This window comes from Schistocerca nitens, chromosome 8 (genome assembly GCF_023898315.1).
Source record: "Schistocerca nitens isolate TAMUIC-IGC-003100 chromosome 8, iqSchNite1.1, whole genome shotgun sequence".
Taxonomy (NCBI): domain Eukaryota; kingdom Metazoa; phylum Arthropoda; class Insecta; order Orthoptera; family Acrididae; genus Schistocerca; species Schistocerca nitens.
The window spans coordinates 39,883,681-39,904,633 of NC_064621.1; the positions used below are offsets into that span (position 1 = coordinate 39,883,681).

Sequence of the window (20,953 nt, forward strand, 5' to 3'; positions counted from 1 at the left end):
AATACGAACAGACCCAGGAAATTTCATAGGTTTTCGAGCTCAGGTTTCCACGTTATTTAGTTTAATAATTGAAAAAATGCCTTTCACACACATGTGTTGGTCGAAATATTGTAGCACTTTTGCAACCTCGTTATAGAGATGAGGAAACTAATGGAGAGTATTAACGTTAAAGGGATTTATCTATAAAAAAAGAACTACTGTACCTTGTAGATCAATCAGTTACATCTGCACATGCACAGGGGCGACGTCAACTGAAACGGTCTCGGAAACAATTCTAAAACAAGTGTGATATTGGCATCGTCGTTGTGATTCTTTTAAGGTCACAATATATTCTTCAAACCTCGTGGTTTCTTTAATGTCAGTGTGCTTACGCAACTGGACTGTGCGTCAGAATGTGTCTCTTCTAAAACGCAATTTTCTTTCTAAATTCATCCCCATCAAATTAGAAGGAAGCTGTTTTTTTCTTCATGCAATGTCTTTCTGTAGGTAGCGTGCAGTCAAGTCCACTTAAAACACGAGGTCAGCAGTTGATTCCTGATGTTCTCATTTTCGTTTCTGCACTCCTTTGTCCTTCATTAATTCAAAAGTGGCGAGTTTTAAAACGGAAACCGGTGACCTAGAAACGACGGAGAGGCTCCGTCTCCGCCGGAGCCGCAGTGGTCCACAACCCGACGACGACTACCGCAGTCCACTTCAACCATCCGCCGCCCCACACCGAACCCAGGGTTATTGTGAGGTTCGGCCACCGGTGGACCCCCCCCCCCCCCCTGGGAACGTCTCACACCAGACGAGAGACGAGTGTAGCCCCTATGTTTGCGTGCTAGAGTAACGGTGGTGTGCGCGTACGTGGAGAACTTGTTTGCGCAGCAATGGCCGACATAGTGTAACTGAGGCGGAATAAAGGATACCAGCCCGCATTCGCCGAGGCAGATGGAAAACCGTCTAAAAACCATCCACAGACTGGCCGGCTCACCGGACCTCGACACAAGTCCGCCGGGCGGATTCGTGCCGGGGACCAGGCGCTCCTTCCCACTCCGGAAAGCTGTGCGTTAGACCGATCGGCTAACCGGGCGGGCTTAACCAACGTACTTTGCAGCAATATACGAAGTCTCCATGCCGTTCGTTCCGTTCCATCGGAATCCGTTGCAACCGACAGCGGAATCATGCACGTGACATAAGAAATTTTACTATTCTTACCACGAATTTCTTCGTGTCCTCCATGCCTACAAATTTGGCACCAAGTTCATTTGACACATGAACAAAGTATCCCGTCTGTCGACCGCTGTAATTTTTTGCTCTTTCATTGCCAACTAAATCATTAAATTCTATCTGCATGATATTGTAATGTCGTTTCATAGCAAATTTGCAGTGATGCGTGTACATAATATATAGTGAGAATTCTCATGCTTCTTTTCTGTCATTGCCATTCATTTTTAAAAGCTTGTGAGTTACAGGTCAATAACTTCGTTTATTTCACTCAAGGTTTAACAACTGAAACGTTTATGTAAATATTTTCTAGTATTCGTCGTTGTATTGAATTCGTTTCACTTTCATTTAGCTCCCTTATCAGTTACACTGATGTTCGATTATTGTTTACATTAATGTTCGAAATGTGTTTGGCCCAAGTTGTAGTGTGTTCCGTCGGTCGTTGGTATCTACCTGTCTGGTAGAATTCTGCATAATCGACTGAAGAGAGTCGTTCGATTAAGTGTTGTTACACGTAGAGGTCGTCATGCAGCTTTTGACTTGTCGTCCAATTTTTCCGCCGATATTTTTCTACTCTTCTTTTCTGAGTATATATCTGATTTCGCTGATGACTTTATTTGCGCTAATATTAATTTCATAGGACAAATAAAATTTCCCATATTTCTTTATTTTAGCTATTTCAGTGACATAACATTAACTTCAAACTCAACAATACCTAATAAACTAGTAATTGAACAACTTGTATTTCCATTGCTCATTGCGTAAAACTGTAACATTTATTTATTATTAGTGTACAGTCTTGGTGGTCTTACAGAAAATAAATGACCCGTTTCGGCTTCGAGTCACTAGGTCAAATTACATAATACACTCACATAACATGGATAGCACGGGTAAGTAAAAGCGTACCAGAGTTGAACGAAGGATGTGAGTAGCTTCAATGCACACAGAATTACAGGTCATTAAATTAGTTCATTTCACTTAAGGTGTTATCAACTTAACCATTTTTGTAAATATTTTCTAGCATTGGTTCTCATATTGAACTCGTTTTCATTCCATTTCGCTCCATCATCACCAAACTGATATTCAGTAATACGTTAGATTTTAGTTTGTAATGTGTTTGACCAAAGCTGAAGTGTATTTCTGGTAGAATTCCATATGATCGCCGGAAGAGTGGCATTCGGTTAAACGTTGTTCGAAATCGAAGTCGTCATGCAGTTCTTGACATTTGAAACCATTTTGCCGTCGTAATTTTTCTATTTTTCTTTTCTGGGTATATACACTATTTCAGTGATGTAATACCGATTCATTTGAAATCTTGGGAGACACTCTCTGTCGCAGAAGGTGGTGTTGAGGAGAGAATTGTATTACTCTGAAATAGATCGCACTGTCAATAAACTACTGCATTTCCTACAGAGTGCAACTGAGGACACATGAAGTTGTTACTATACGAAACTTTCCAGTAGCTTTGGGATTTATGTGTGAAGTTACTTGTTTATTTCACTTTTGCGAGTAAGATTACTCACCAATTAGTGTAAACTTCTTATAAATATGTTTCGGTGAAGGATTGTGCTTTGAGCAAACACACTTCTCCACTTTTTTTTTTAATTTTCTCTCGAATAATGGGTGAAAGGTTGCATGATGTGTATTGTCCAACGAATCAGTCAGCGTCAGCTACTGCCCATACGTTCCTGGTTCACCTCCATGATTGCCGATGAACTGCATGTGCCCACGCATGCGTATGATGGTAATTTACTATGCCATCTCTTTTGAAACATATGCAGGATGTTTTTGAAAAAGTGTCACATATTTCTACAGGAGATAGTACTGGTCAAAAGCATAAGAAAAAGGAGAAAAGTTTCTGTATTGTTAGCCCAGAAACCAGTCCCTGGTGAGATGTGCGCCAATCTGTCCTGCCATTCCCGACCGTCTGTTACGATGAGTTAGACACTATAGGCAGCGCCGCATGAGGTTACCACGCATCCAGACACATCCTTCAGCCCTTCTTTACAGTGAATCACGCGCTCTTTCAAATGCATACTGCCGTACATGCAACCGTCACACGATTCTGGAACGTCTGCACATTGTCGAGGGGTTGGGAATACACCAACGCCTTTGGATGTATCCATAGACAGGAATCCAACAGATTCAGATCCGGTGAAGAGGGAGGCCATGCTACAGGATCACCTCGACCAATCCATCGCCTGTGGAACGGTGTGGTGTGATACTTTCACACGATCCGGGGAAAAGGTGGAGGCTGAACCATTGTGTACGAGGATAAACTTCAGTCGTTGCCTTTCCGCAACAGCGTTCGTGATTCATTCATCGCGCAGAAATCGGTGATACGCAGCAGCTGTTAAGTCGTTTGGTGAACTGTATTATCCTACGAGTCCGTCACCGTCAGCTCCTGCCCATATATTCCCGCCTCACCTCATGATTGTGGAACTGCATGTGCGCGCACATGCCTGTTATGGAGATTTACTGTGCCATCTCTTGTGATTCCAGACAATAAACTTTAGTCGTCACAAGCAGAATGGCGCCATATCTAAACAGATATTAGTTCGTAAACGATAATTACGGAATTTTTCTTATAGTTTTCACCAACAGCATCTCATGTAGAAATATTAGACGCTTTTTTAAACGACCTTTGCGTTTTAATGCAATTCTGTACCCGTTATTCGAGAGAAAACTGAGGAGAACCCACTGACGCTGGCGAAACTTCACTGTTACTTGTATAGGTGACAAGGGAAGAAAGGTGTGTTTGCTCAAGGCAGAATTCTTCTCGAAAACAATTTATGACAAAGTACAGATGGACACAAAAAGTGAGTTTTAATATATTAGGTTCTTAGACAAAGTACTAGAAACAAATTGCTACTACTATTTGAGAATTTATTAGTGTCTGAATTGCAAACGCCCCGCTTTTAAAGTTTCGTTGATACTAATATAAACATTTAAAAGTAGTTTTTCTCGATAAACTGTTGATGAAAATGTGACCTTATCCACATGATGGTTTAGTAACCAGAAGAAAGAAGTTTCATAGCCAGAGGAATGTAAACCACAATAACGGTAATGTGCTCAGTATCTCATTTTTTCTGAGTCCATCGTAAGTGTATCATATATATTAGCAGAAGTCGAAATATTTTGATCGCAACACTTGTCCTATTCCTTTGTTACTGTGCATCGGTAACTTGTTAAACTGCTTATCTTTATTGACTGCGCACTGTCGGTATACGTGTAGCAGGTGAACTGTGTTTATCATCAATTCTTCGATAAGATTTGCTTCGATAAGTGCAGTTTTAGTGCCTGACTAACTTGTTGTCTCATACTCCACTGCAAATAGCGTAGATTCAGTTTTGATCTCTCATTTTATCCTGCATAGACTTCAGAAGCAAAAACGTCTAAGCTACTCGTAGTAAAGAAAAGGCTGCTCACATCCATTACTTGTTACTTAGAATACAACTGTGTGTGCCTCGCAATGCTCCAACGAGATGTATTTCTCCGACTTACATTTCCGCGAACATTTCGAGTGCGTTCTGACAAATGACGAGAGCAATCGGTGGGAATATTCCCACAGAATTGTGTTGTAGGTATAAACGTTAAGGAGCTGTTTTCATTGGCATATGAGCACAACCGCAGTGGAAACCGAACGTAATTCGGAATAACACACTAATGCGTCAACGTTTTTTAAAATACACTCTAAGACAAAAAAAAAAAAAAACAAAAAAAAAAACGGAGCTGTTCTGGCAGTCTCCAGACACGTCTTCGTCCTGGAATCTCTTTGACTGAAGTAGAATTGTCTTCAATGATGAGTGCCGCTTCACATGTCCAGCGAAGGTGAGAAGATGTGTCTGAAGACCTCCAAACTAGAGATGGGGGATCCGCTCTTGAACTAATTCATAGAGTTCAATCTTTCAAAGGAGTGAACAATCAGTGATTCAGAAAAAAAGAACGGTAGCTCCAAACGTTTCCCAGGCAGAGAGAGAGAGAGAGAGAGAGAGAGAGACGGAGCATATCAGCAGCGCCTCTGCTGGTCAGAGCACAGTGCACGCCACACAACACAGCCAGCGCCGGCCTCTGCCCTGCTTCTACCTTGGCTGCCTGCATTGTGCAGTGCCCCATTGGATTTTGTGTTTCACATATGCCGGGCCGTCTCTGTGCGTCGTCTGCCGTGTGCACTGTGCAGTGTCTGGCGCAGCTTAACTTCGCATCGCACTCTGTCGGCGATCGTTTCAGTCGCACGTCCTGCCCTCTGGGCAGTTGATGCCAGCAACAGGACAGAGAGCCACCTAGCGGATAACATAGGAACTACTTGCAAAAACCTGCTCGCAAGGGAGCGGACGATTTGTATCGGAGCGGGTGAGCTCCCCCCACCCTCGGAACTCGCCCGCTCAACGCTCACCCCACCGTCTCGGCTCTAGCCAGAGCGTCGAGCAAAGCGGCTCTGGTGTCACTCTGGTCTCTGCGGTCTCAGCTCACGCAGTAATACAGCTCGCGGCTCGACCTGCTCGACTCAGCGCCTCTGCATCGTTGTCCCCACTGGATATTGTTCTTCGTAGTAATACCGCTATGTATATTACATTATTATGTTATGTATACATCAATTGTTTTTATTTTATTTTTATTTGTTTAAACTGATTAGATTAGGTTCCTGATGACTACTCTTACTATAGGATTTTTATTATGGACACTCGAATTTACGCTTTAATTACGAGCGAACCGATAAACGTATCGCAAAATGTGATACACCAATATTTTCCTTGTTTTATTCTGCGTAAGGCTATATGCAGCACTTTCGTTTTACAGTCAAATTTATATTTTTTTTTTCTTATTCTGGTACGGATTTTGCGATTTTAGGCGTCTTCGAAAGGAAAAATATATGGCTTGCGATGTATTTGTATGAGGTTAATGAAATTTTAATACATTATAGCCAAATATATTGTTAATGTAAATTTCAAGCTACAACATTTTCCGATCACCCAAAAAACCACGCTAGTGCAAAATAAATCAATAATCAAAAACTTTGTCATATCGTGGAAATTTCAATAAACAATACAAAATTCTTACTCATTATCTATGTTACTTCAAAATAGGATCAAATAAGATCAAAATACAGGTATAGTACTGGAATAAACCAAGTTTAAAGGGCAATGTGCCTTTCATTTATTTTCTTTTGTAAATGAGTGGTGAGTCATGAAAAACAGCTAATTCATTTCAGGGAGTGAACAGTTCTGATCCAATCTCTGAAAAGAACAGTTTTGCCCATCTCTACTCCAAACAGCGGTGGGATACCAACCTGACTATCGACCGCCATACGGCAGACAGCCAAAACCGATGCCATTTCATTTCATAGCAGAATCCATTTGGTTGTCATCCAGCACAGTGGTACGTCAACGAAATTCTATGCCTCCTTTTGTTGCCCTTCACGAGAAACCACTCCGCGCTTACATCACAGCAAGATGACGCCCGCACGCACACAGCGAGAGTTTCTGCTGTTTGTCACCGTACTCGCCAAACCCTGTCTTGGTCAGCAAGGTCGCCGGATGTCTCCCCACTTTAGGACGTCTTGAGCACTAAAGGCAGGGCCACCACAACCAGTTGGGGATTTTGACCACATAGCGCGTCAGTTGGACAGATTTTGGCACGATGTCCCTCAAGAGGACTTCCGACAACTCTATAAATCAATGCCAAGCCGAATAATTGCTTGCCTAACGGCCAGAGGTGGACCAACGCGTTATTGACTTCCTGAATTTATTGAAATTCTTTCTCTTGAATAAATCATCCAATATTTCTGTAATTGTAATCATTTGGTTGTATGTACATTTACATCACTTCATCCTTCGTGCTGCATAGTGTTTTTTTTTTTTTTCGTTTAGCATATCACTTTGCAAAGTCGCACAGTGGTTGCGACCATCTCCAAGAAACGGCATTATTAACCCCCTTTGAAAATGATTCACATTACATTGGAAACAACATATCTTAACATACTGTAAAATAACTTACAACTTTTCAACTACATGAAATACATTCATGCTCATAAATTAAGGATAATGCTGATACATGTTGAAACTACGCTCTGGGGTTCAAATAACCTAGGGGTATGACCATGCGGTGCAATTGGCCTGCGGTCGTGGCACGGTGGCGTTGGCAGCAGTCCACATACGCAGAGGTGTGTTGGTGCATGTCAGAGTACGGTGCAGCGAGTAAGTGTGCAGACGTTTTCAGACATTCTAATGGACTGTGTGTTGAAAATGGCTCAAAGAACACGTATTGATGACGTTATGAGGGGTAGAATACTAGGGCAACTGGAGGCTGGTCAAACACAGCAGGTCGTAGAACAGGCCCTCCGTGTGCCACAAAGTGTGATCTCAAGGTTATGGCAACGATTCCAGCAGGCAGGAAACGTGTCCAGGCGCTACAGTACGGGACGTCCACAGTGTACAAGAAGACCGCTATCTGACCATCAGTGCCTACAGGTGCTGCAGGTAGCCTTGCTCAGGACCTTACCGCAGCCACTGGAACAGTTGTCTCCAGACAGTCTACAGACGACTTAACAGACATGGTTTATTCGCCCGGAGACCTCTAAGGTGCATTCCACTGACTCCTGGTCACAGGAGAGCCCGTAAAACCTGGTGTCAAGAACACAGAACATGGTCATTGGAACACTGGTCCCAGGTTATGTTCACGGACGAGTCCAGGTATAGTCTGAACAGTGATTCTCGCCGGGTTTTCATCTGGTGTGAACCAGGAACCAGATATCAACCCTTTAATGTTCTTGGAAGGGACCTGTAGGGACGTCGTGGTTTGATGGTGTGGGATGGGTTTATGACTGGTGCACGTACACCCCTGCATGTCTTTTACAGAGGGACTGTAACAGGCCAGGTGTATCTCGACGTCATTTTGCGCATGTCCGCCATTTTTGGGGTGCAGTGGCTCCCACCGTCCTCCTGATGCATGATAATGCACGACCCCACCGAGCTGCTACCGTGTAGGAGTACCTTGAAGCAGAAGATATCAGGCGAATGAAGTGGCCTGCCTGTTCTCCAGAACTAAACCGATGCTCTCGGTCGACGTATCGCTGCTCGTCTTCAAACCCCTAGGACACTTCAGGAGCTCCGACAGGCACTGGTGCAAGAATGGGAGGCTATACCCCAGCAGCTCCTCGACCACCTGATCCAGAGTATGCCAGCCCGTTGTGCGGCCTGTGTGCGTGTTCATTGTGATAATATCCCATATTGATGTCGCAGTGCAGGAAAAACTGGCGTTTTGTAGCACATGTGCTTCGGGACGGTTTTCTCAACTTATCACCAACACCGTGGACTTACAGATCTGTGTCGTGTGTGTTCCCTATGTGTCTATGCTTGTAAGTAGGTTGTTTAGGTTTTTATGTTGGTAACGCCACGAAGCGCTCTGTATGAAAATCACTGATTGTGGTTGTGTGCAGTCTGTGGCTGATTTGCATTGTTATTGTAGTGTTGGACAGTTGGTTGTGAAGAGCGCGTAGCGTTGCGCAGTTGGAGGTGAGCAGCCAGCAGTGGTGGATGTGGAGTGAGAGATGCCAGAGTTTTGAGAACGGACGATCTGAAAGAGTAAATTTGTAATACTGGATATCATGAATCATGAACTGATATATATATATATATATATATATATATATATATATAGGTGACTTTTGAACATTATTAAGGTAAATACATTGTTTGTTCTCTATCAAAATCTTTCATTTGCTAACTATGTCTATCAATAGTTAGTGCCTTCAGTAGTTAGAATCTTTTATTTAGTGTTATTTGTCGCTCGCTGTATTGCAGTAGTTCGAGTAACGAAGATTTTTGTGAGGTAAGTGATTCGTGAAAGGTAAAAGTTATTGTTAGTCAGGGCCATTCTTTTGTAGAGATCACTGAAAGTCAGATTGCGTTGCGCTAAAAATATTGTGTGTCAGTTTAGTGTTGATCAGAATAAGTAAAGAGAGAAATATCTGAGTACGTTCAGTTCTGCTTAGCTGTTTGAAAATCAAATAACGTAAGAGATTTATCAGCACAGTAATTCACTAATTTCTCTAAGGGGATGTTTGATGCTATTGGCGCCAGTTTCGTGTATTGCCACGTTGTGTGGCACCACATTCTGCAATTATCCTTAATTTATGAGTATGAGTGTATAACATAAGCTCAACTGAATACTGAGAACATGAAAAAAATGTATAAACCAAAGTTTTACGCGAATGTATTAAGGCAGTCTTACAAGTCGACTCATAATGTAGTGCAGTTGCTGACGAGACGTCTGTGGTGTGTGTTTCGGTGAGTAAGTGTCAAGTTACAAATATGGAAGTTCTGTGGCCAAACTCTAGACGGTCCTATGACTTTTTTCTATGACCTTACTTCACTGATTGTCTTTTAGCAACGAAAAAATTGCAAAGTCGCTCTTTGTTTCGGATTCCAAGTGTTAGGAATGTTGTAACTGGATGATACTGTTAATTTAACCCGAACATCTACGACTGCGGGAAACTTGATTCCTACTATTGCCTAATAAAACAGGCAACAAATTGCACACTTATTAATTAAATACTTTGCTTGAAAGTAGAAAAGAAATGTGGCAGCACAATATGAAATAAACAAAAGCGTTTATTAAGAGTATGTTACAATATAGTACTTAATTTTGATACAGTTGTACATGTAGCACTTGATGTCCTATACGTAATACCTTGACATCTTAGTAACTTTTCAGGATATGATCTTGTCACTATGACTCAATGTAATGATTTAGACACTCGTGATTGTCATATTGGTGTGTAAATAGTGACTGCTAAGAGGGAATGTTGTCTTCTGAAAGCAACAGTGCTGGTGTATCTGCAGGGCCAGACCTGTGTCGTCTAACTCTAGAGTCACAACTGTGAGAGAGTCTGCGGCACGTCGTGTTTTGTGCCTGCTGGCGGCGGGTTTCCATCTCCGGCAGTGCAAGGCGGAATCGCTGTAGTACACCGTCGGTAGCGCTTCCATTTGTGGCCGGCAACACTATCGGCGGACTAGAACGTTGTGCATACGGACGTGGTACGGAGGCGGGAAGTGATCCGAATTTGTGAGCGCCATCTGCTGCCTGCTGCTAGTAACTGAAAGGTGAGTGCCTATGTCTGTCTGATGATGTGATATCTGTTTTGTACCCTTAAGCCTGGTACACAAAACCAAGATGAACAGCAGCTCTCCCTGGATCTAGCTGGGTACGTTAACTGAAAGAATGAGGAAGTTAAGGGCATACCGTCTCCAACAGCACCATCACTTGTGAACTACTAAAGTGTTCATACTAACATTTATAATAACATTTTCTTCGCCCTTACAACACGCTCTAGTAGCCAGTTTAAGAAATGAACTCACGACCTCTTACTGGAAAGAATTCCACATTTTATCAGTTAATAAGCAGTTCGTAAAGAAATACAGTATTTAGTTTTTGAATTATCAGAATTAAAAATTTAAGAAGTTTAAATTTCTTTAAAAAGTTGTATCCCTTTTAAGTATCTATATTATCGTCTCTGCTTTTAAGAGATCAGTTTTACACATTGTTTGCAACAAATACTCGTAAATATTAACAGACATAGAGAGCACTGTAAACACCAGTCTTCACTCACTTCCCTTATCCCTCTTTCCCACATCATGAACGATTAGGACTGTCTTTAGGAACTGTGAGGAAAATTTTTGCTTTTGACCAACAGTATATTACTAATTGTGTAAATTTGCTCTATTTCATATTGTTAATATGAAAAGATTTTTAACAAATTAGTCTCAGCCACTGCCCAAACTATTTTGTACAGTTTTTTGAGAGGGGCAGGGGAGGCTATGTAAGTAGCCTGTGTGTGTGTGTTTGTATGTTAGCAGCGCTTTAGACTATATCAAAATCTCTGACAGCGCAGTGCACACACTGTGGCAGGTCGGAATCGCACTGGGAGGTCAACAGCCAGCAGTGATGTAAGTTGAGAGTCAGAAGTCAGCAGTGATGGAGGTTAGAGGTTAATAATTAGCAGTGTTGGAGGTTTGCAGTATTAATGCCAGTGGACGGTCTGCATGTGTATTGTTTGCTCAGCAACAAAATCTTCCCATTGCTAACCACATGCCTATTAGTAGTTAGAGCCTAGAGAGTTTTGTTGGAATGAAGACACTAAAGTGGTGTGTCAGTGACGCTTTTATTGCTTTTCATGATGACAGCATTGGCAGGGTGAAAGTGCTACAGCGCACGGAAATTAATCCAGGAGCAAACTGCATCAGAGAACTTGAAGAGATGGACCAGGATCGCATTGTTAAAGCAGAGTATGCAGCACAGTTGGCCACTAAGGAGTCCAGAAAGAAGAAAAGGAGAAAAAACGTGGAAAAATATCAATACGATATACAGTATGGTGCAGGGTGCCTTTGAGTGACTAAAAATAAAAAATTAAGCATATATTGAGTTCCTGAAAATTTATATTTCCTGTTGGATTTTTCCCTAAATCTCAGAAACCCCTTCGAGTAGAGGATTAAAATTTTCAGGGAGTAGTAACATACGTATCCTGAGTCTACTGAACTAAAAGAACATAATGTTATACATAATTAAAATTAAGTATGATAACGTACAAATAAGCACCCACATTTTAAGCGTGCAATTAAAAAATTTATTTTCTAAAGCAGTGACTGAAATGCAATTATTGTAGTTCAGTAGGCTCAGAAAATGCAGTTTAATGTCCTGTAAAAGTTTTATGCCAATGGATACAGCAGTTCCTGAAAAACAGGGAAGTCAATTCACTAAATTTAACATTGTCGGGAAAGGGCGTTCCAACTCCCCTTAACAGCTTTTCATGTGTATAAGCCATTCCCTGGACCAGCGCCTTGCTATCTTCTACTTCTTTAAACACAGTGCCGCAGTCAGTGTTGGAAACGCTTTATCTGCATTTGCAGCCGTTCCCGCTAGTGTCAAAACACAGCATACACATACAGCATCAAAAGTGATGTTAAGCTTGTTGGCCCGTGTGCGGCCTTGTTTAATACATCCGTGGATAGATAAGAGCGAATCTGACAAACTTGATCGCGTACTGGGACCTTCAGTTACAAGTTTAAATTACGACCAATAGAAAATTAACTTTTGGTAAAAAATGAAGCTGTGGGACCACGCAGGCGAGCAGCTGCGAATGATTTTCAGTAAAACTGCAGAACACGAACTCCTGAAAATACGTCACATAGGTAGTAGAACGTTTTAACCAGCCTGAACTGAATGAACTGAATTTGTAACAATAGTTTTGGCCTGCTTGCCCCCTGAATAATAAAATAATGTTCTTCACTTAGGAACGAAAAGGTGAAATGTTTGAAGAAGGGTCAAGAATTTGCTGCCGATCTTACATTATCCATATCCAGACGTAGATAATCGTATTCCTCTGCAAGCAGCAGTTTCAGCTTCTACTGCCTTCTTTCCTTAGCAACACACTTGGGTGGTGAATATTTTGCCCTCTGGCGGAATTCCCGTATCATCGGGTAAATAACGTTGCTTCTGCAAACATCTCCTCACTAAATGGCTCTGAGCTCTATGCGACTTAACTTCTGAGGTCATCAGTCGCCTAGAACTTACAACTAATTAAACCTAACTAACCCAAGGACATCACACACATCCATGCCCGAGGCAGGATTCGAACCTGCGACCGTAGCAGTCGCGCAGTTCCGGACTGAGCGCCTAGAACCGCTAGACCACCGCGGCCGGCCCATCTCCTCACTACAAATAAAATTAAATATGTCATTTTGCGTTATAAGAATCATTTTCGTAACCACAGTTTCCAAAAAACATCTAAACCTTCGTGCATAAATCAATTTAAGACCGGCTTGATATTTTATCATCTCAATTATACGTCAAAACCCCCCCCCCCACCCCCACCCCATGAACCATGGACCTTGCCGTTGGTGTAGAGGCTTGCGTGCCTCAGTGATACAGATAGCCGTACCGCAAGTGCAACCACAACGGAGGGGTATCTGTTGAGAGGCCAGGCAAACGTGTGGTTCCTGAAGAGGGGCACCAGCCTTTTCAAATGGTTCAAATGTCTCTGAGCACTATGGGACTTAACTTCTAAGATCATCAGTCCCCTAGAACTTAGAACTACGTAAACCTAACTAACCTAAGGACATCACACACATCCACGCCCGAGGCAGGATTCGAACCTGCGACCGTAGCGGTCACGCGGTTCCAGACTGTAGCGCCCAGAACCGCACGCCTACCACGGCCGGCAGCAACCTTTTCAGTAGTTGCAGGGGCAACAGTCTGGATCATTGTCTGATCTGGCCTTGTGACACTAACTAAAACGGCTTTGCTGTTGTGGTACTGCGAACGGCTGATAGCAAGGGGAAACTACAGCCGTAACTTTTCCCCAGGGCATGCAGCTTTACTCTCTTTCAAATTCTGAAGATGGCAGGGGTACAATACAGGGAGCGAAAGGCTATGTACAATTTGTACAGAAATCAGATGGCAGTTATAAGAGTCTAGGGGCATGAAAGGGAAGCAGTGGTTGGGAAGGGAGTGAGACAGGGTTGTAGTCTATTCCCGATGTTATTCAATCTGTATATTGAGCAAGCAGTAAAGGAAACAAAAGAAAAGTTCGGAGTAGGTATTAAAATCCATGGAGAAGAAATAAAAACACTGAGGTTCGCCAGTGACATTGTAATTCTGTCAGACAGTAAAGGACCTGGAAGAGCAGGTGAACGGAATGGACAGTGTCCAGAAAGGAGCATATAAGATGAACATCAAGAAAAGCAAAACTAGGATAATGGAATGTAGTCGAATTAAGTCGGGTGATGCTGAGGGAATTAGATTAGGAAATGAGACGCTTAAAGTAGTAAAGGAGTTTTGCTGTTTGGGGAGCAAAATAACTGATGATAGTCGAAATAGAGAGGATATAAAATGTTGACTGGCAATGGCAAGGAAAGCGTATCTGAAGAAGAGAAATTTGTTAACATCGAATATTGATTTAAGTGTCAGGAAGTCGTTTCTGAAAGAATTTGTATGGAGTGTAGCCATGTATGGAAGTCAAACATCGACGATAAATAGGACAAGAAGAGAATAGAAGCTTTCGAAATGTGGTGCTACAGAAGAATGCTGAAGATTAGATGGGTAGATCACATAACTAATGAGGAGGTATTGAATAGAATTGGGGAGGAGTTTGTGGCACAACTTGACTAGAAGAAGGGATCGGTTGGTAGGACATGTTCTGATGCGTCAAGGGATCAGCAATTTAGTATTGGAGGGCAGCGTGGAGGGTAAAAATCGCAGAGGGAGACCAAGAGATGAATACACTAAGCAGATTCAGAAGGATGTAGGCTGCAGTAGGTACTGGGAGATGAAGAAGCTTGCATCTACATCTACATCTACGTGACTACTCTGCAATTCACATTTAAGTGCTTGGCAGAGGGTTCGTCGAACCACAATCATACTATCTCTCTACCATTCCACTCCCGAACAGCGCGCGGGAAAAACGAACACATAAACCTTTCTGTTCGAGCTCTGATTTCTCTTATTTTATTTTGATGATCATTCCTACCTATGTAGGTCGGGCTCAACAAAATATTTTCGCATTCGGAAGAGAAAGTTGGTGACTGAAATTTCGTAACTAGATCTCGCCGCGACGAAAAACATCTTTGCTTTAATGACTTCCATCCCAACTCGCGTATCATATCTGCCACGCTCTCTCCCCTATTACGTGATAATACAAAACGAGCTGCCCTTTTTTGCACCCTTTCGATGTCATCCATCAATCCCACCTGGTAAGGATCCCGCACCGCGCAGCAATATCCTAACAGAGGACGAACGAGTGGAGTGTAAGCTGTCTCTTTAGTGGACTTGTTGCATCTTCTAAGTGTCCTGCCAATGAAACGCAACTTTTGGCTCGCCTTGCAACTGATACTGGTCTTCGGATGACCTTACTAGACGGTAAATTACAGCATCATCTGCGAACAACCTAAGAGAACTGCTCAGATTGTCACCCAGGTCATTTATATAGATCAGGAACAGCAAAGGTCCCAGGACGCTTCCCTGGGGAACACCTGATATCACTTCAGTTTTACTCGATGATTTGCCGTCTATTACTACGAACTGCGACTTTCCTGATAGGAAATCACGAATCCAGGGTAGAGTAGCATGGAGGGCTGCATCAAACCAGCCTCAGGACTGAAGACCACAACAACAACAACAACGTCAAAAGCCCATGTTTCAGGAGTAGGTTTAGATCAGTATTTCGAGACGACAGAAAATGGGATTGATTTTGATACTGATAATCAAGAATCTGATTCGAAAGTTTGAGAGAATAGATTGTGTTCGTGATGACAGTGCTGACAATGTGTGTCATCCAAAAAGGGTAAAACGCCTGAACACATCGAGAAGACACGCTCTGTGTTTCAAAGCAGCCCCAGGAAATGGATCAGATGAGGTGCACAGCAGGTGGGAATCAACCGGGAGACACTTCGACAAATTGTTGTCAAAGAGCTGCACCTCTTCCCGTACAAAATTCAAACCCGTCAGCCATTAAGCCCCAGGGCCGTGGAATAGAGGTTGTGTTTCGCCAAGGCTATTGTCCACAGCATTTACGATCAGGACTTTGATGTTAAAATGGTTCGGTGTAGCGACGAAACCCACTTTCATTTGGGTGGGTTCGCCAATAGACAAAAGTGGAGCATTTGTGGGACTGAGAACCCGCGTTCCACGGTCAAGAAGTCTCTTCACCCTCAACAGGTGGCTGTGTCGTGTGCAGTGTCCAGTCACGGAACAATTGGTGCATAATCCTCCGTGGCACGGTGAGTACTGAACGGTACGTGAAGGTGGGGGTAAATGATTTCACCCCCATTACCCAAAGCGACCCTGATTTCGGCAAGATTCGGTTCATACAAGATGGGGCTCGACCTCTTCGGACCAGGAGAGTGTTTGATGTCCTGGAGGAGCACTTTGGGGACCGCATTCTGGCTCTGGGGTACCCAGAGGCCGCTGGCATGGCGTCGATTGACCGCCGTATTCTCCGGGTCTGAACACATGCGACTCCTTTTAATGGGACTATATTAAAGAACAGGTGTACAGAAATAACCCCAAAATCATTGCTGAGCTTAAAACAGCCATTTAGGGGGTCATCAACACCATCGTTGTTCCGACACTTCAGCGGATCATGCGGAGTTCCGCTATTCGTCTGTGCCACATCATCGCCAATGATGGCAGGCACATGGAACATGTCATAACCTAAATCCGAATATCTATAGTGACGTTTACATGTTGAGTACAGTATGTGCACGCCGTATGTAACTAATTTGATTTTTCATAGCTAATTTACATTTATTTTTCATATACTTCTATAACCGTCGCCCTGTAGGTGTAGAGCTTTTTTGCGATACGCAGTTCGTTTTCGTTACGATAAATATTTCTCTTATTAATCCCAGTGTAGTGAATATTTCGCAGTCAAATTTGGCATTTATGGAAGTTCCAAAAACTGGCGAAGAATATGATGTTGTAGTCACCATGTTGTTGATGTCCTGTGACGCATGTTTGCTACGGCGTTGGTTCAAGTTGTTGACCAGCATCGAAACCCTCACTTTGGCCCAACTTTTAACAGCATAATTAAATTATTCTGATTTGCATTGGTAAATATTTTCTGTGTCTCAAGCATTTCTGTACACCACATACTTGAAAGATATGTAAAAATCGAAAGAGAAAAGTTATAGTTTTTAAAACATATATGACAAAGAAATTTTGATTTCAGATTAAGGTTGTGTAAAGTATTAATAGCCAACTGGAAAAAATCGCATCTTTAGAAATTAATCTGATTGCGCCTAAAAAGATTGTTCGATCGAATGTCGTGAAATTTTAAATTTACTTCGTTTTTCAACGCGTTTCAGTGCATCGTGTCGAGGGAGAAGGCAACTTGTAGCAATGGCAGCCGCAGAACGCAGGAAATCATGAACGTTACGCATTACGTCAGTAGAATATGACAACTGTTCAGGTTCAGTCTGGTTACTTTTCCTTGAAAGACGCAGTTTGCGGACAAATTACATTTTATCTAATCAGAAGAGGAAAGTTCATACTATCACGCTTACCTGATATAAACACTCAGTCTTAAGGAAAGAAATCTCACTTTGTTCTTATTATCTTTGTTTACCACTAACTTAAAGGTAAATCTCGGTGTTTGGTTATCGCCGATGCAACGTTCTGGAACGCCAGTCGTCCAACTGTTAACCTGAATCACAGAACTGGCCATTAAAAGTACAGTAGCACGATTGTATCATGCAACAAACGTCGACATGGTATGGAGCATACTAGATGCGTTAGAGTGCAACAGCGCAAAGCAGGCAGGAGTAAGACCACTTACGTTGTACGTGGAAGAAAAGATTTCACGCCGAATTGCTCCTTCAGAAATCACTATATGAGTTTTGGTTGTTTGCGAGAAGATCCTGTTACATCTCGTGTAAGAGAGCGCAACGTCTAAAGGCAAGCTTCTTAATCTGACGGCTTTGGGGCCGTGGTCTGTGGAGACAATGGGCTATCGCTACGCCGTATAGCTGCTCGCGATGCTCAGAAGTCGATGAGTTCTATGCGAATATGGGACTGATGGGCTCAGGAGAGCCATACTTAGCTTCGTGCGGCATCTGAAAGGTACCACACGAGTGTGGCAGGTGGACTGCATGGGGGTGTGGAGCGGGGTCTGGCCGTACAGTGTGCAGAACAACAATTTGATATGTTTATTAGTAACAACAAATACACCAAAACAGGAATTATTTTGAAACGAAGAATATGTGCACACATTCCAAGTCAAGCTTGACCATTGAACTGTACAACTCGTTAAGATATGATGTTAAGAAACTAAAACCGTGATAAAGATTTCCTTCGTTAAGAGATAAGTTTTGGAAAACTGAAACACGATAAAAGATTTGCTTCGACGGGCACTCGTTTAGACTGAATTTAAAACTGGGCACATACCAGCTTAATGCTTTACTGGAACCCTCATACATAAGCAGTTAAGAATGAATTGCAATATGAAATAGTAGTTTGAAATTAAATTGAAAGGAATTACAACTCACTGATTTCCAGTTAAAGGGAACACAGTATACTACTATTTACTAAACGACTTCAATAGCCGACATAACGGTGCTAAAATACCTAGATGCACCAATTAAATTTGACAGTTACGATATAAAGGTGATTCAGAAATAAATTCCAGCAACTAGATTGTTTGTTCCCTGGTGGAGCGTACATCTGGTCAACCGTTACAGTAGCACGTAATGTACCAACTGCAATGAAACGAAGGCCACACGCTTCACTGTAGACCTGGAAAGCCTACATAACGGTGCACACAGTACAAGACCTAAGGTAATCTAGAAAGAAATCTTAGTGCTCACCAATAACGTTCTAATTCTACCGTACCAGCCTGGGCTGGGTTTATTATGTTTACTCTGAAAGGGTCACAATGCTTAGCCATAGCCAACAAGAGGAGACAACCGTTTTTAGATGAAAAACCGCAAGGGTTCGTTTAACTTCTCGTGTATTACCGTAGCCTGCTTTATATAAAATTCAACTCACACTGGGCATTTATGTTTCGATAATCCGAAAGACCATCAGCCAACCGTTTCTACATCAACATCTACATTCATACTATGCAAGCCACCTGACGGTGTGTGGCGGAGGGTACTTTGAGTAGCTCTATCGGTTCTCCCTTCTATTCCACTTTCGTATTGCTCTTGGAAAGAAAGATTTTCGCTATGCCTCTGTGTGGGCTCTAATCTCTCTGAGTTTATCGTCATGGTCTCTTCGCGAGATATACGTAGGAGGGACCAATATACTGCTTGACTCCTCGGTGAAGGTATGTTCTCGAAACTTCGACAGAAGCCAGTACCGAGCTACTGAGCGTCTCTCCTGCAGAGTCTTCCACTAGAGTTTATCTATCATCTCCGTACCGCTTTCGCGATTACTAAATGATCCTGTAAAGAAGCGCGCTGCTCTCCGTTGGATCTTCTCTATCTCTTCTATCAACCCTATCTGGTAAGGATCCCACACTGGTGAGCAATATTCAAGCAGTGGGCGAACAAGTCTACTGTAACCTACTTCCTTTGTTTTCGGACTGCGTTTCCTTAGGATTCTTCCAATGAATCTCAGTCTGGCATCTGCTTTACCGACGATCAACTTTATATGATCATTCCATTTTAAATCACTCCTAACACCTACTCCCAGATAATTCACGGAATTAACTGCTTCCAGTTGCTCACCTACTATATTGTAGCTAAATGATAAAGGATCTTTCTTTCTATGTATTCGCAGCACATTACACTTGTCTACATTGAGATTCAATTGCCATTCCTTGCACCATGCGTCAATTCGTTGCAGATGCTCCTGCATTTCCGTACAATTTTCCATTGCTACAACCTCTCGATATACCACAGCATCAACCGCAAAAAGCCTCAGCGAACTTCCGATGTTATCCACAAGGTCATTTATGTCTATTGTGAATAGCAACGGTCCTACGACACTCCCTGCGGCACACCTGAAATCACTCTTACTTCGGAAGACTTCTCTCCATTGAGAATGACATGCTGCATTCTGTAATCTAGGAACGCTTCAATCCAGTCACACAATTGGTCTGATTGTCCATATGCTCTTACTTTGTTCATTAAACGACAGTGGGGAACTGTACCAAACGCCTTGCGGAAGTCAAGAAACACGGCATCTACCTGGGAACCCGTGTCTATGGCCCTCTGAGTCTCGTGGACGTACAGCGCGAGCTAGGTTTCACACGATCGTCTTTTTCGAAACCCATGCTGATTCCTACAGAGTAGATTTCTAGTCTCCAGAAAAGTCATGAAACGTCCCCTTTGAACAATTTTACAGGACTCTGCTTAAACTGACGCACAATATTTTTAGCGCAACGCAATCTGACTTTCAATAATCTCTACAAGAGAATGGCCCTGACTAACATTAAACTATACCTTTCACAAATCACTTACCTCACAAAAATCTTCGCTACTCAAGCTACTGCAATACAGCGAGCGCCACTACTGCCAGCTAAATAAAAGATTCAAACTACTGAAGGCACTAACTACTGATAGGGATAGTTAGCAAATGAAAGATATTGATAGAGAACAAACACTGTATTTACCTTAATAGTCATAATATATATAGCAGTTCATGACAAATTACAAAACTCCGCCATCTCTCTCCCCACATCCACCACTGCTGGCGGCTCACCTCCAACTGCCCAACGCTACGCGCTGTTCACAGCCAGCTGCCTAACACTACAATGGTTGAGTATTACAACAATGCAAAGCAGCCACAGACTGCACACAGCACAGCCAGTGATTTTCATACAGAGGTGGCGTTACCAAAAAAAACCTAAACAGCCTACTTACATAGCCCCCATGCTCCCCACAAAAAATTTTACAAATGGTTTTGGGCAGTGGGCAATACATATTTGTTAAAATTTTTCGTAATCGTAATTACAATAACAAAGAAATCAAATGCACACACTTATTGATACAATGTTGGTCAAAAGCTAAAATTTTCTCACAGTCCATAAAGACAGTCCTGATCATTCATCACATTGCAGTGTTTTTCTCAAAGTCTGAGCAGTAAAAGAAAGTGCACACGGAAGTAGTGGATTTCCATGCAGTCTTGAAGAAGTAGCGTTGTCCTTCCAACGGAAAGACAGTGCTGACTCTCGACATGCTGACAGGTAATGGGCCACAACAGAGCAAACCCACAGCGGAGTCAGTCGAAGTTTTGAAGAGTATTGGTGGGT

General features: G+C 42.6%; 1 protein-coding gene across 1 annotated transcript in view; it reads left to right on the forward strand.

Moving 5' to 3' along the window:
* Positions 1-20,953, forward strand: part of LOC126198628 (leucine-rich repeat-containing protein 4C-like) — a 150,765-nt gene that overhangs the window by 90,751 nt on the left and 39,061 nt on the right. The gene's annotated exons all lie outside the window — the stretch shown is intronic.